The sequence below is a fragment of the Schistocerca nitens genome, chromosome 4, assembly GCF_023898315.1.
Source record: "Schistocerca nitens isolate TAMUIC-IGC-003100 chromosome 4, iqSchNite1.1, whole genome shotgun sequence".
Taxonomy (NCBI): Eukaryota; Metazoa; Arthropoda; class Insecta; order Orthoptera; family Acrididae; genus Schistocerca; species Schistocerca nitens.
This window is the reverse complement of record NC_064617.1, coordinates 659,676,938-659,689,089: the sequence shown is the minus strand read 5'-3', so window position 1 is coordinate 659,689,089 and position 12,152 is coordinate 659,676,938. Positions and strand designations below refer to the sequence as shown.

Here is a 12,152-nt window from a genome sequence, read left to right as displayed (position 1 = left end):
TCGAAATATGGGACAAATAAGGCACGATATGGCCGACAGACACCGGTGGTGAGGTGGAAGCAGGTAGGAGGACTTCAAGCAGGCTGCGTGTTAGAGATGTACCCTGGCCCATCCACTGTTTTCTCATGGTACTCATGTACAAGGCTGCAGCTCGCATACGGACATTGACGAGCCCGACGCCACCATACCGTGAGAGCAGGGTAAGTGTCTCATAACGGACTTTAAACATCGAACCAGCTGTGAGATAATAGCCAAAAGCCGCCTGAAGGTTGCGCCCAATTGCAGTTGGCAGAGGGAGAACTTGCGCGATGTGAACCAATTTTGATGCCACATAAAGATTAATAAACTCAACCCGTTGAAGTGTGTCCTGGCGGCGCAAGAGGTTCTGGCGGACGTCGCTGCGGATGACGTGTAACAGGCGACGGTAATTCGTTGCCGCTGTGCGTGTTACCGTGGTGGTAAAGGTAATGCCCAAGTACCGGAAAGTCCGCACAAGCGGCAGGGGTGCAACTTCACCCTCCTGGAGGCCTCGTCCAATGTGCATTGCAGAAGATTTGGCGACATTCATGGCACTGCCAGCGACAGCCCCATAACGGGTAATCAATTCGAGGACTTCCCGAATCCCAGAGCCGGAGCGAATGAGGAGGAGGAGGTCATCAGCATATGCCCGACAGCGAAAAGTGTGTTGGCGTAGGGTGAGGCCAGAGAGCTTGGTCGTCAAGCCACCAAGAAGGGGCTCAAGGGCAATGGCATATAGTAGGGTAGAGAGGGGGCACCCCTGCCGTATCGAACTGCAGATAGGTACCGGCCCTGCTAAACGTCCATTGACTTGGACACGTGAACTGGCACTGTCGTAAAGACGCCGGATGACGTCGAGAAACGGAGGGGGGATGCCCATTCGGGCTGCCACCGAAAACAGGAAACGATGACGCACTTTATCGAAGGCGCTGTCGAAGTCTATAGCGACGACCACTGCCCGGAGTCTGCAGGCTGCCGCTATCGCAATTAAGTCGCGGCATTCCCCTGTGGCAGTCTGTATGTTAACCTGTCCGCCAGGCGTCGTTTGCTCTGGCGAGAGGATATGAGGGAGTGTAGTTCGGAGCCGCATTGCCAGTAAGCGCGCGAAAATCTTGTAATCGGCATTGAGTAGGGTGAGCGGTCTATAACTCGTGACCATCGAACCTCGGGCTGGTTTGTGGACCGGTATAATGATGCCGTCAGCAAAGGCGGGTGGGATTGCTTGGTCAGATGTCATCAGTTCTTGGTACATAGCCGTCCACCGTGGTGCCATGAGGTCCCGAAAGGTACGGTAAAACTCAATCGGTAAGCCGTCAAAGCCGGGCGATCTGTTGACTGCACCCTTGGCGATGGCATGGTTGACTTCGTCTAGCGTGACCGGCACTGTCAAAGCATCCGCCTCCGTATGGGGGAAGGTGCGCGTGACGTAATGCAAAAAGGAGTCGTCTGCTGCAGTTCCAGCGTCTTCATCACTATAAGTACGACGGTAGTGCTCGACGAATGCGTGGACGATGTCATTCTGAGTGGTCACCTGCGTTCCATGAGGCGTGGTCAGAGTGCTGATGATCTGCCGACGACGCCTTCGTTTGTCGGACACTATATCATGCATGGATGGAATTTCTAAATCCGCGTGATCGTGGCGCCGCGTCCGTATCACGACCCCTTGCAGGTTCCGGCGTGCCAGCGCAATTATCTTCGCCTTAGTTCTTTGCCGTTCCAACTGGTTGTCCGGGGTTGGCGGTTGAGCATCCAGATCTCGGAGAATCGCGTAATAGAAGTCAACAGTGGTGCGATGCCAGTCGGCCATGTCCTTCCCGTATCTCATCAGTGTCCTCCGGATCGCCGGCTTGGCACAAACAAACCACCATGTCAATGTCGAGTGGTAGCGGGGAAGGCGTCGTTCGCAGGCTGTCCACGTTTCAGTGACTTGTTGGCGACACGCCAGTTCATGCAAGTGTGAGGTATTGAGTTTCCATGGCGCACGGCTGCGCCATACTGATTGCGGCGGAAGGAGGACCGTACAGATGTAAGCGCAATGGTCGGAAAACGCCAGCGGCCATCGTTCGGCGCCCCGTATCGCAGATCTAAGAGTTTGTGAGACATATATCCTGTCTAGTCGACTTGCGGAATGACTGGTAAGAAAGGTATGGCCAGAAAGGTCGCCGTGTTGAACTTCCCAGGTATCGTGAAGCAGGAGGTCTCGCACCACTATACGTAGCTCCTGGCATGTAGTATAGTGGGGAATCTGATCTTTAGGATGCAGAACGCAGTTAAAATCACCTCCTAGTAGGCAATGGTCATACCGCCCTAAAAACAGGGGAGCGATTTCCTCGGTATAAAACTGGGCTCTTTCATGCCGTCGGTCGGTGCCTGAGGGAGCGTAGACATTAATGATGCGTGTCCCCATGGCAGTGAGTGCCATGCCCCGAGCTGATGGAAGGAAGGCGACATCGGTCACAGAAATCCCGTGGCGGGCGTAGATGGCCACCCCGCGGCCCATAGGATCACTCGCGGAGGCGTGGGCGGTATAGCCATTAATATCCGGGAGACTAGCCAAGTGAACTTCCTGCAGAAGGGCGAAATCAATATCCGAAGCCCAGAACATCTCCTGCATAAGGCGGATTTTCACCCTGGAACGGATGTTGTTGGTGTTGATGGTTGCTATCCGGTAGGCCTGGTGTCGGATTGCTGGAGGCTGGTCCACTCCGCTGTCCACGCAAGGGTGTGGGCGTCGCAGCGGAACATCATCCCGCTGGCCCGCAGGGGAGTCTGGGGAGAGTATGATTAGTGGTGCGGCCGTGACGGCGCAGGGTCCCGTAACGGGTCCTGCTCCTTGACCTCCTCCTCGTGCCACGCCGTGGAAGCGGAAACTGGTGTATCGTCCATTTTGTCTGCAGAAGATGTAATTGTGCGTGGTGTAGTATCGCCTGTGTTACGTTCATGATGTAGTTCAGCGTCAGCACGGGGCGCAGGCACACCGATAGATGTCTCCGCGCTCATAACGTCTTCGTCAGCAGTAGCGGGTTCTGAGGCCTCGTGCTGGTCGACGGTTACGTCCTCCTCGACTTGTAACGTCTCCTCTTGGCCGGAAACGGTGCGACGTCTTCGCTTGCGACGTTTCGGGGAACGTTGTTTCCTTGTGCGACCCTCCGTGTCAGACGACGCAAGGGAGTCGCGTCGTTCTGGCAGAAAGGCCGCTGTAGGAACGATGAGCGAGTCGATCTCCATCGTGTTTTCGAGGCCAGGGTCAGCGTCTGGTTGCGCCGGCATCTTCGGAGCGGCGTCGATGGCCGGCCGAGGCGGCGGGTCATCCGAGGCGCTCTCCGTCGGTGTCGGGTCGGGCTCGTTGGTGGCGTCGTTTGTGGTGACCGGGCGACGTTGCAAAGCGGTAGGAGAAGCTAGAGCAGCGGCATAGGTCACCGGTAGCACCGTAGGTTGCGACGTGGGCGGTTCTTCGGCAGCTGGAAGTTGCGTAATACGCCGTTGTAGGCATTCGGATCTAAGGTGGCCTTCTTTGCCGCACCCGGAACAGGTCCGAGGCTGGCCGTCGTATATAATTATTGCACGGCATCCGCCAATCTGTAAATAGGACGGGACGTGGCTTCGGAGATCTATGGTGACCTGTCGGACCCCGTTTAGGACAGGATACGTCCGAAACTGTGTCCACTTCTCCGCAGTGTGGCCATGGACTGTGCCGTATGGGCGTAGTGCCGCGACGACTTCCTCAGCAGGAAGTTCGAATGGCAGTTCGAAAATGCGTATCGTTCGCATACCTAAGCCTGCGTGGTCGACGGTTACCTCCCCCACATTGCCATCAGCGTGACAGAAGCGGAGCCCCTGTTTGGTCTCACGTAGTATGCGTTCGCACGCCGCGTCGTTAATGATTTTCACATAGACCGTGCTGCTCACGATGGACAAATGTATGCCGATAATATCGGTCGCCGGGATCTTCACTTCCTCTCGCAGAAAACGCTCCACCTCGAGTGCTTTGGGTCGGGCATAATCTTTGCAGAAAGTAAATCGGAGTGTTGATTTACGGTAACGGTTCGCCATGGATCGTACAAGGTAAGCCGGCACTTAAGCAACGGCCGTCAGAAAGTAAACAAGGCGAGCTCGCGCGCCGCACGAAGTCAACACGTACGCTTCCGCTCTGTTGCCCTGAACTGAGCTACCGAAGCACAACTCACGCCCGGTACTCACATCTTCACAGGCTGTGGCTAAGCCATGTCTCCGCAATACCCTTTCTTTCAGGAGTACTAGTTCTGCAAGGTTCGTAGAAGAGCTTCTGTAAAGTTTGGAAGGTAGGAGACGAGGTACTGGCAGAAGTAAAGCTGTGAGTATCGGGCGTGAGTCGTGCTTCGGTAGCTCAGTTGGTAGAGCACTTGCCCGCAAAAGGCAAAGGTCCCGAGTTCGAGTCTCGGTCGGGCACACAGTTTTAATCTGCCAGGAAGTTTCATATCAGCGCACACTCCGCTGCAGAGTGAAAATCTCATTCTGGAAACATCCCCCAGGCTGTGGCTAAGCCATGTCTCCGCAATATCCTTTCTTTCAGGAGTGCTAGTTCTGCAAGTTTCGTAGGAGAGCTTGTGTAAAGTTTGGAAGGTAGTAGACGAGGTACTGGCAGAAGTAAAGCTGTGAGTACCGGGCGTGAGTCGTGCTTCGGTAGCTCAGTTGGAGCACTTGCCCGCGAAAGGCAAAGGTCCCGAGTTCGAGTCTCGGTCGGGCACACAGTTTTAATCTGCCAGGAAGTTTCATATCAGCGCACACTCCGCTGCAAAGTGAAAATCTCATTCTGGAAACATCCCACAGGCTGTGGCTAAGCCATGTCTCCGCAATATCCTTTCTTTCAGGAGTTCTAGTTTTGCAAGGTTCGTAGAAGAGCTTCTGTAAAGTTTGGAAGGTAGGAGACGAGGTACTGGCAGAAGTAAAGCTGTGAGTACCTGGCGTGAGTCGTGCTTCGGTAGCTCACGTCAGCCTTCGGCGGCGCAGCGGTTTGGACGGTGTTTACGTCCCTGCCGCACGTCTGCGCGAGAGGTGTTTACGTTACGTGTGTAGCGGTGTGTCGCGGTAATACATAGAACGAATCATGGCCTTGTCGTTCCGCAAATCGACACTGAAATTAAGTTTTGCCAACGAATATGCTCGACCGAAGGCTTACGAGATCGAACGTTATTTACGGGACGAGGTGAAAATCGAACCTGACGTTCTAGTTGGAATACACTTATCTATAGTCAGCAGCGTGGTTTATGTCAAGCTTATAAATGAAGCGGCATGTGACGACCTACTACTTCGACACCGACAAGGACTTCGTTTCTGTCATACGGACGGGAATGTTGGAGCGGTAACAGTTGAACACGCCGGCATGGGACTCCGAACGATCCGCGTCTTTGAGCTTCCATTCGAAGTGCCAGAAGAATTGGTGACAGACGCCCTGCGTCCTTACGGAACGGTCCTATCCCACGTGGCTGAAAAACGGGCGAGTTTCAAGACGTATCCTGTCCTCAATGGCGTCAGACAAATACGGATTGAACTCCGAAAACACGTCCCGTCATTCTTGTACATCGCCGGTTGTAGGGCGATTGTCATTTACGACGGACAACCAAGGACGTGCTCTGGATGTGGGAAGGAGGGACACATACGTTCTGAGTGTGCTCAACGAAGGTTATTACAGCTGCCACGGGATGATCCACCCCTCACGCCGCATCCGACTGTGCTCCCCATGACTTACGTCGCCGCATTACGCGATGACGTGGGCCGCGAGACAGACGCGTACCAGAACACACAGACAGCGGCGGATCGTGGCGAGCCACAGAAAGACGACGTTGCGCTGGACTGCCTGCAGCAGTCACAGGACGCTCTCTCTTCAGTTCCGCTTTCGGCCCCTTCCGATAAGGCACTTGGAGACGTCGATAATACGACGGCGCACGATTCTGACGTCCCCCACGAACAACTGGAGACCATGCTGACCTCTGATTCCGAGGCCCGGCAACGTAAACAGCGCTCACCAAAACGCCGGAAGAAGCGCCGCCTCACGGTGGAGAACGACCACTCTGATCTAGCAGATAATTCTGAGAAGTTTATGGGTACAGAACAGACGACCATGGATACAGAAGGACTGCCTAGCGTGGATGCAACGGTGGCCAGCGGGACGGCGACACGACCTACTGCAGATGATGCTCCAGACACAGCGAAGGAGCTCAATAGATGGCAACAGGCTACTGAGGAGGCTACGGCGCCTGCACCGCACGACAACGATGGGACACTAGGGGACTGGTCAGAAGAGCCACCCCCGTGGGGGACAGACGATGCCGGAGGAACTGCTCCCACGCACTCTCCCGGTGTAAGATCGGCAGAGTGCACGGAATAATGGCAGACCATATGAGGGAACGGCGGGGGACGTTAGTCCGACAGCAGCCTATGTACGGCACAATTAGCGACCGTACGGTACCCTATCTACGTAGACCGCCATGCAACAAGCTTATCGGATAGGGTCTGTTAACATCAATAGCATTGGGACGCCGGTAAAAATCAAGATGCTCAGTGACATGATAAAGGCTGCGGATTTAGACATCGCACTATTACAAGAAGTTCGGGTACTTCCCCCCTCGGACTTTTACGGTTACGACGTTTACTGTTCCCCGTGTGACGAGAGAGGCGTTGGCACAGCTATATTATTAAAGGAAGGGATACGTGCAGACGAAGTAGAGTATTTGCCTTCTGCCCGTGGTACGGCCGTGACCATAGGAGGAATACGTTTGATCAACATATACGCACCGTAAGGCTCGGATAAGAGAAGGGACAGAGCAGATTTTTACGCCCATGAGGTTGCACCGTTGTTCCAGGGACGATACGAAGGTTGCATACTCGGTGGAGATTTTAATTGTGTGCTTGACAGAAAGGACCAACAACCTAACTATACTACTAGCCCAGAACTTAGGGAGCTGGTCAACGGGATGGAATTAGTCGATACATGGGACCTGAAGTATCGCAACCAACCAGGATATACATTTTTTACTAGCCACTCCGCGGGCCGTTTGGACCGAATCTACGTTTCAAGGGCGTTAGCAGTGTCGACGATGGACGCAGAAATATGGCCGACAGCGTTTACGGACCACGAGGCATATACACTCCTGGAAATGGAAAAAAGAACACATTGACACCGGTGTGTCAGACCCACCATACTTGCTCCGGACACTGCGAGAGGGCTGTACAAGCAATGATCACACGCACGGCACAGCGGACACACCAGGAACCGCGGTGTTGGCCGTCGAATGGCGCTAGCTGCGCAGCATTTGTGCACCGCCGCCGTCAGTGTCAGCCGGTTTGCCGTGGCATACGGAGCTCCATCGCAGTCTTTAACACTGGTAGCATGCCGCGACAGCGTGGACGTGAACCGTATGTGCAGTTGACGGACTTTGAGCGAGGGCGTATAGTGGGCATGCGGGAGGCCGGGTGGACGTACCGCCGAATTGCTCAACACGTGGGGCGTGAGGTCTCCACAGTACATCGATGTTGTCGCCAGTGGTCGGCGGAAGGTGCACGTGCCCGTCGACCTGGGACCGGACCGCAGCGACGCACGGATGCACGCCAAGACCGTAGGATCCTACGCAGTGCCGTAGGGGACCGCACCGCCACTTCCCAGCAAATTAGGGACACTGTTGCTCCTGGGGTATCGGCGAGGACCATTCGCAACCGTCTCCATGAAGCTGGGCTACGATCCCGCACACCGTTAGGCCGTCTTCCGCTCACGCCCCAGCATCATGCAGCCCGCCTCCAGTGGTGTCGCGACAGGCGTGAATGGAGGGACGAATGGAGACGTGTCGTCTTCAGCGATGAGAGTCGCTTCTGCCTTGGTGCCAATGATGGTCGTATGCGTGTTTGGCGCCGTGCAGGTGAGCGCCACAATCAGGACTGCATACGACCGAGGCACACAGGGCCAACACCCGGCATCATGGTGTTGGGAGCGATCTCCTACACTGGCCGTACACCACTGGTGATCGTCGAGGGGACACTGAATAGTGCACGGTACATCCAAACCGTCATCGAACCCATCGTTCTACCATTCCTAGACCGGCAAGGGAACTTGCTGTTCCAACAGGACAATGCACGTCCGCATGTATCCCGTGCCACCCAACGTGCTCTAGAAGGTGTAAGTCAACTACCCTGGCCAGCAAGATCTCCGGATCTGTCCCCCATTCAGCATGTTTGGGACTGGATGAAGCGTCGTCTCACGCGGTCTGCACGTCCAGCACGAACGCTGGTCCAACTGAGGCGCCAGGTGGAAATGGCATGGCAAGCAGTTCCACAGGACTACATCCAGCATCTCTACGATCGTCTCCATGGGAGAATAGCAGCCTGCATTGCTGCGAAAGGTGGATATACACTGTACTAGTGCCGACATTGTGCATGCTCTGTTGCCTGTGTCTATGTGCCTGTGGTTCTGTCAGTGTGATCATATGTATCTGTCCCCAGGAATGTGTCAATAAAGTTTCCCCTTCCTGGGACAATGAATTCACGGTGTTCTTATTTCAATTTCCAGGAGTGTATTTGTACGGTTAACCTTGATAGACAGCAGGTATGGAGACGGAGGGGTAATTGGAAGATGAACGTCTCCCACCTGCGAGATGCAGAATGCCGACGCATGGTGGAGGGTGCGTGGCATGGCTGTCTCCGTCGCCGAAATTCTTTCGGTTCTATCCTGCAGTGGTGGATCGAGTGCGCGAAGCCAGCTTTACGGAGGACGTTAATAGGTTACGGGAAGGAGGTTTCTCAATGGCAGCGCACGACCACTGAGTTTTACTTTACGGCTCTCCGGGACCTGTTAGCTCAACCACCTACACCAGAACGCCAGACGGCCGTCCACCGAGTTAAGGCGAAGCTGGTACAACTTGCGAAGCAGAGGATGGCAGGTACGATGATACGCGCGAGGTCGCAGGATTTCCCGCCCAACGAGGTTCCCTCGATGCATTACGTGATAAAGGAAAGACGAAGAAGACGCAGGAATTTAATACATGAGATCGATCTCGGCGATGGCCGTCGTTTTACAACACAAAGGGGCATAGCACAGGCGTTCACGGATCATTTTAGCAGATTCTATGCGAGCAACGGGGAGGGTCCGAGGGAGCTGGGGAACGTCCTGGAAGAGATCCCAGACGCGACGAGTGTGAACGGGGAAGCAGACGGGTTATCTGAAATTACGTGTGAAGAGCTGGAGGAAGCGATTACACGAGGTGCTTGCAACAAGTCCCCAGGTCCAGATGGATTACCGTTGGAATATTACCGTGCCTTCGTGACCATTATGACACGGATGTGGCTATGTATGTTTAATGCGCTTCTGCGGCAAGAAGTACCGGTTCACATTCAATTCACGGAAGGGCTCATGATACCGATACCGAAGCCCCGTGGTGGCAAACGGCCTTGTTATTATCGCCCCTTGACCGTCCTTAATAGTGACTACAAGATCTTCATGCGCATCCTGGGAAGTCGTATCAAAAGGTCGCTGGAGCATCGAATACATGCCGATCAGACTTGTCTTGGCGGCATCAGTAATATCCACACAGCCTTGGGAGACTATCGTGACGTCGTCGCCCTCGCGGCTGCATGCCGCCTCCGGGGGGCGATGGTTGCTGTAGATTTCGATCATGCTTTTGATCGCGTGGATCATCTGTACCTCGCGGCGGTGATGAACAGGATGGGTGTCTCGCCATTACTGACCAATGCTGTGATGCGGCTGTTGCACGGCGCCAGATCAGCGATGGTGGTCAACGGAGGGGGAACTGAGTATTTTAAGATCTTAAGATCAGTGAGACAGGGTTGCCCCTCGTCGATCCTCCTTTATGCGATCGCCTTAGAACCGTGCCTCGCAGGCCTTCGCCGCCGTCTTACCGGGGGATCTCCCTACGGCATTTATCATTCAAATGCAGAGCATACGCGGATGATATTGTGTTCCTCGTGCGGAATGAGAGGGAGACTCAAACAGCACTGGATTGGCTACAGACGTATGGGATGGCAGCTGGAAGTGTGGTCAACTACCGAAAATCACAATTCATGCATGTGGGGCGTAGACTAGAACCGGGAACGGAAGGGCCCTTACCTGCGGTGGAAACCCTCCGCTGTTTGGGTATCACCTTTCATAAAGAGACAGCGGGAACGGCTGCGGACAACTACCGAAGACTGTTACTCAGAGTCCGCACGGCAGTACGACTAAACGCCCTACGGTCGATGGATATGCTGCAGCGAGTGTTACTCGTCAACCTTTATCTTGCGCCCATGATGTGCCACCTGACACCCCTTCCCCCCTTGACGCGTACGATGGCTGTGAGGATTCAGGCGGCTTTTGGGTACTATGTGTGCCTGGGACAACTCTTTAAGGTACAGTACAACACGCTTACCCTCCCAGCGCGAGAGGGGGGCGTTGGTTTAGTGAACGTGCACGAGAAGGCGCGTGCCATGTTTATTAATACTATGCTCAAACGGTGGCGCAACAGGAACCACTCGCTTACGGGGACGATCATCGAAGAACTCGTACCAACATCGCATCTTCCACCAGTCAGTGTCGGCCATATATCGCCCCCTTTAACGTATGTGCGCACGTTCATCGTGGAACACAGTTACGTTGGAGAGCGTTTACCGACGACCCGACAGTCGACATCGAAGGACGTGTACCATCTGCTTCTTCGACAGATCGCCCGGAATAGGGTGGAACGCAAACATCCAGCTGTTAATTGGCACGTGGTGTGGCGCACGGTCCACCACCCCCACCTACCTACATCAGTCAGATCAACATGGTACATTGTCGTCAACCGAAAATACCCTACAAACGATAGAAAGTACGCAATACATTTGGCGGATTCGCCCTTGTGTCAGCAATGCGGCGTGCTGGATACGGACGACCATCGGCTGGTCTGCGGCGAGGCATTGGCTGTTTGGACTCTCGCAAGAAAGATAATAGCGTTTATGCGGCGCACTATCTATACAGCAGTCTCTTCTGACATAGTATTTTTTCCAGAGGAAACGTATTTTCCGCGTCATAAGACGAACGCTGTGGCGTGGATCACAGGTATGACGGTCCATTACATCTATAGAGACTCACGTACGAACTTACTCCACGTCCTGGATTACTGGCAATACTTGCAAGATGGACACACAACACTATTACGGCTACGAAAGTACAAGGATTGGTATGCCAATTTCCTAGTAACGGTTTTTGCGGACCCGCCATATACCTGGGGTGTGCCGGGTGCGCAAAGATGAGCGGCGGTGCTGTCGTTGTGAAACCGACCAAGTTAAAGTGATCGACTAAGAACACTATGCGAGTATGCGACCTACGAAAAACTCACGTTTGAACAGTTATCAAATGGATGTATTTCAAAATTTGTTCTCATATCCAACATACTTTTCTTTAGGGTGCCGGAGGTGGCCCCACTTCGATTTTGTTGTTATTTCATGCTGCATGGTAGGACGGCAGCGAGGATCCTTCCAGAACAGTTATCATGTGGCAGGACGTACTATGTTTATTTTGTGAATAATAAAGGTTTCTGTTTCTCCTACCTTCCTTCATATAAAATAAATAAATAAAACCCCTCACTCAAAAAAAAAAAAAAGATGGATAGAGCGTCTGCCAAAAACAAAACAAAAATAAAAAAAGTGGTCAGCGTGACAGACTGTAATGAAGAAAAAAGGAAAAAAATACGAAAAAAAAGATGGATAGAGCGTCTGCCAAAAAAAAAAGTTGGTAGAGCACTTGCCCGTGAAAGGCAAAGGTCCCGAGTTCGAGTCTCGGTCGGGCACACAGTTTTAATCTGCCAGGAAGTTTCATATCAGCGCACACTCCGCTGCAGAGTGAAAATCTCATTCTGGAAACATCCCCCAGGCTGTGGCTAAGCCATGTCTCCGCAATATCCTTTCTTTCAGGAGTGCTAGTTCTGCAAGTTTCGTAGGAGAGCTTGTGTAAAGTTTGGAAGGTAGGAGACGAGGTACTGGCAGAAGTAAAGCTGTGAGTACCGGGCGTGAGTCGTGCTTCGGTAGCTCAGTTGGTAGAGCACTTGCCCGCGAAAGGCAAAGGTCCCGAGTTCGAGTCTCGGTCGGGCACACAGTTTTAATCTGCCAGGAAGTTTCATATCAGCGCACACTCC

The 12,152-nt window shown here is 53.7% G+C and overlaps 1 non-coding gene across 1 annotated transcript; it reads left to right on the top strand.

Moving 5' to 3' along the window:
* Window positions 1-4,372: 4,372 nt before the first annotated feature.
* Window positions 4,373-4,447, top strand: Trnal-caa (transfer RNA leucine (anticodon CAA)). Its single transcript has one exon. It is a non-coding gene; the product is annotated as a tRNA-Leu (tRNA).
* The last annotated feature ends 7,705 nt before the right edge of the window (window positions 4,448-12,152 follow it).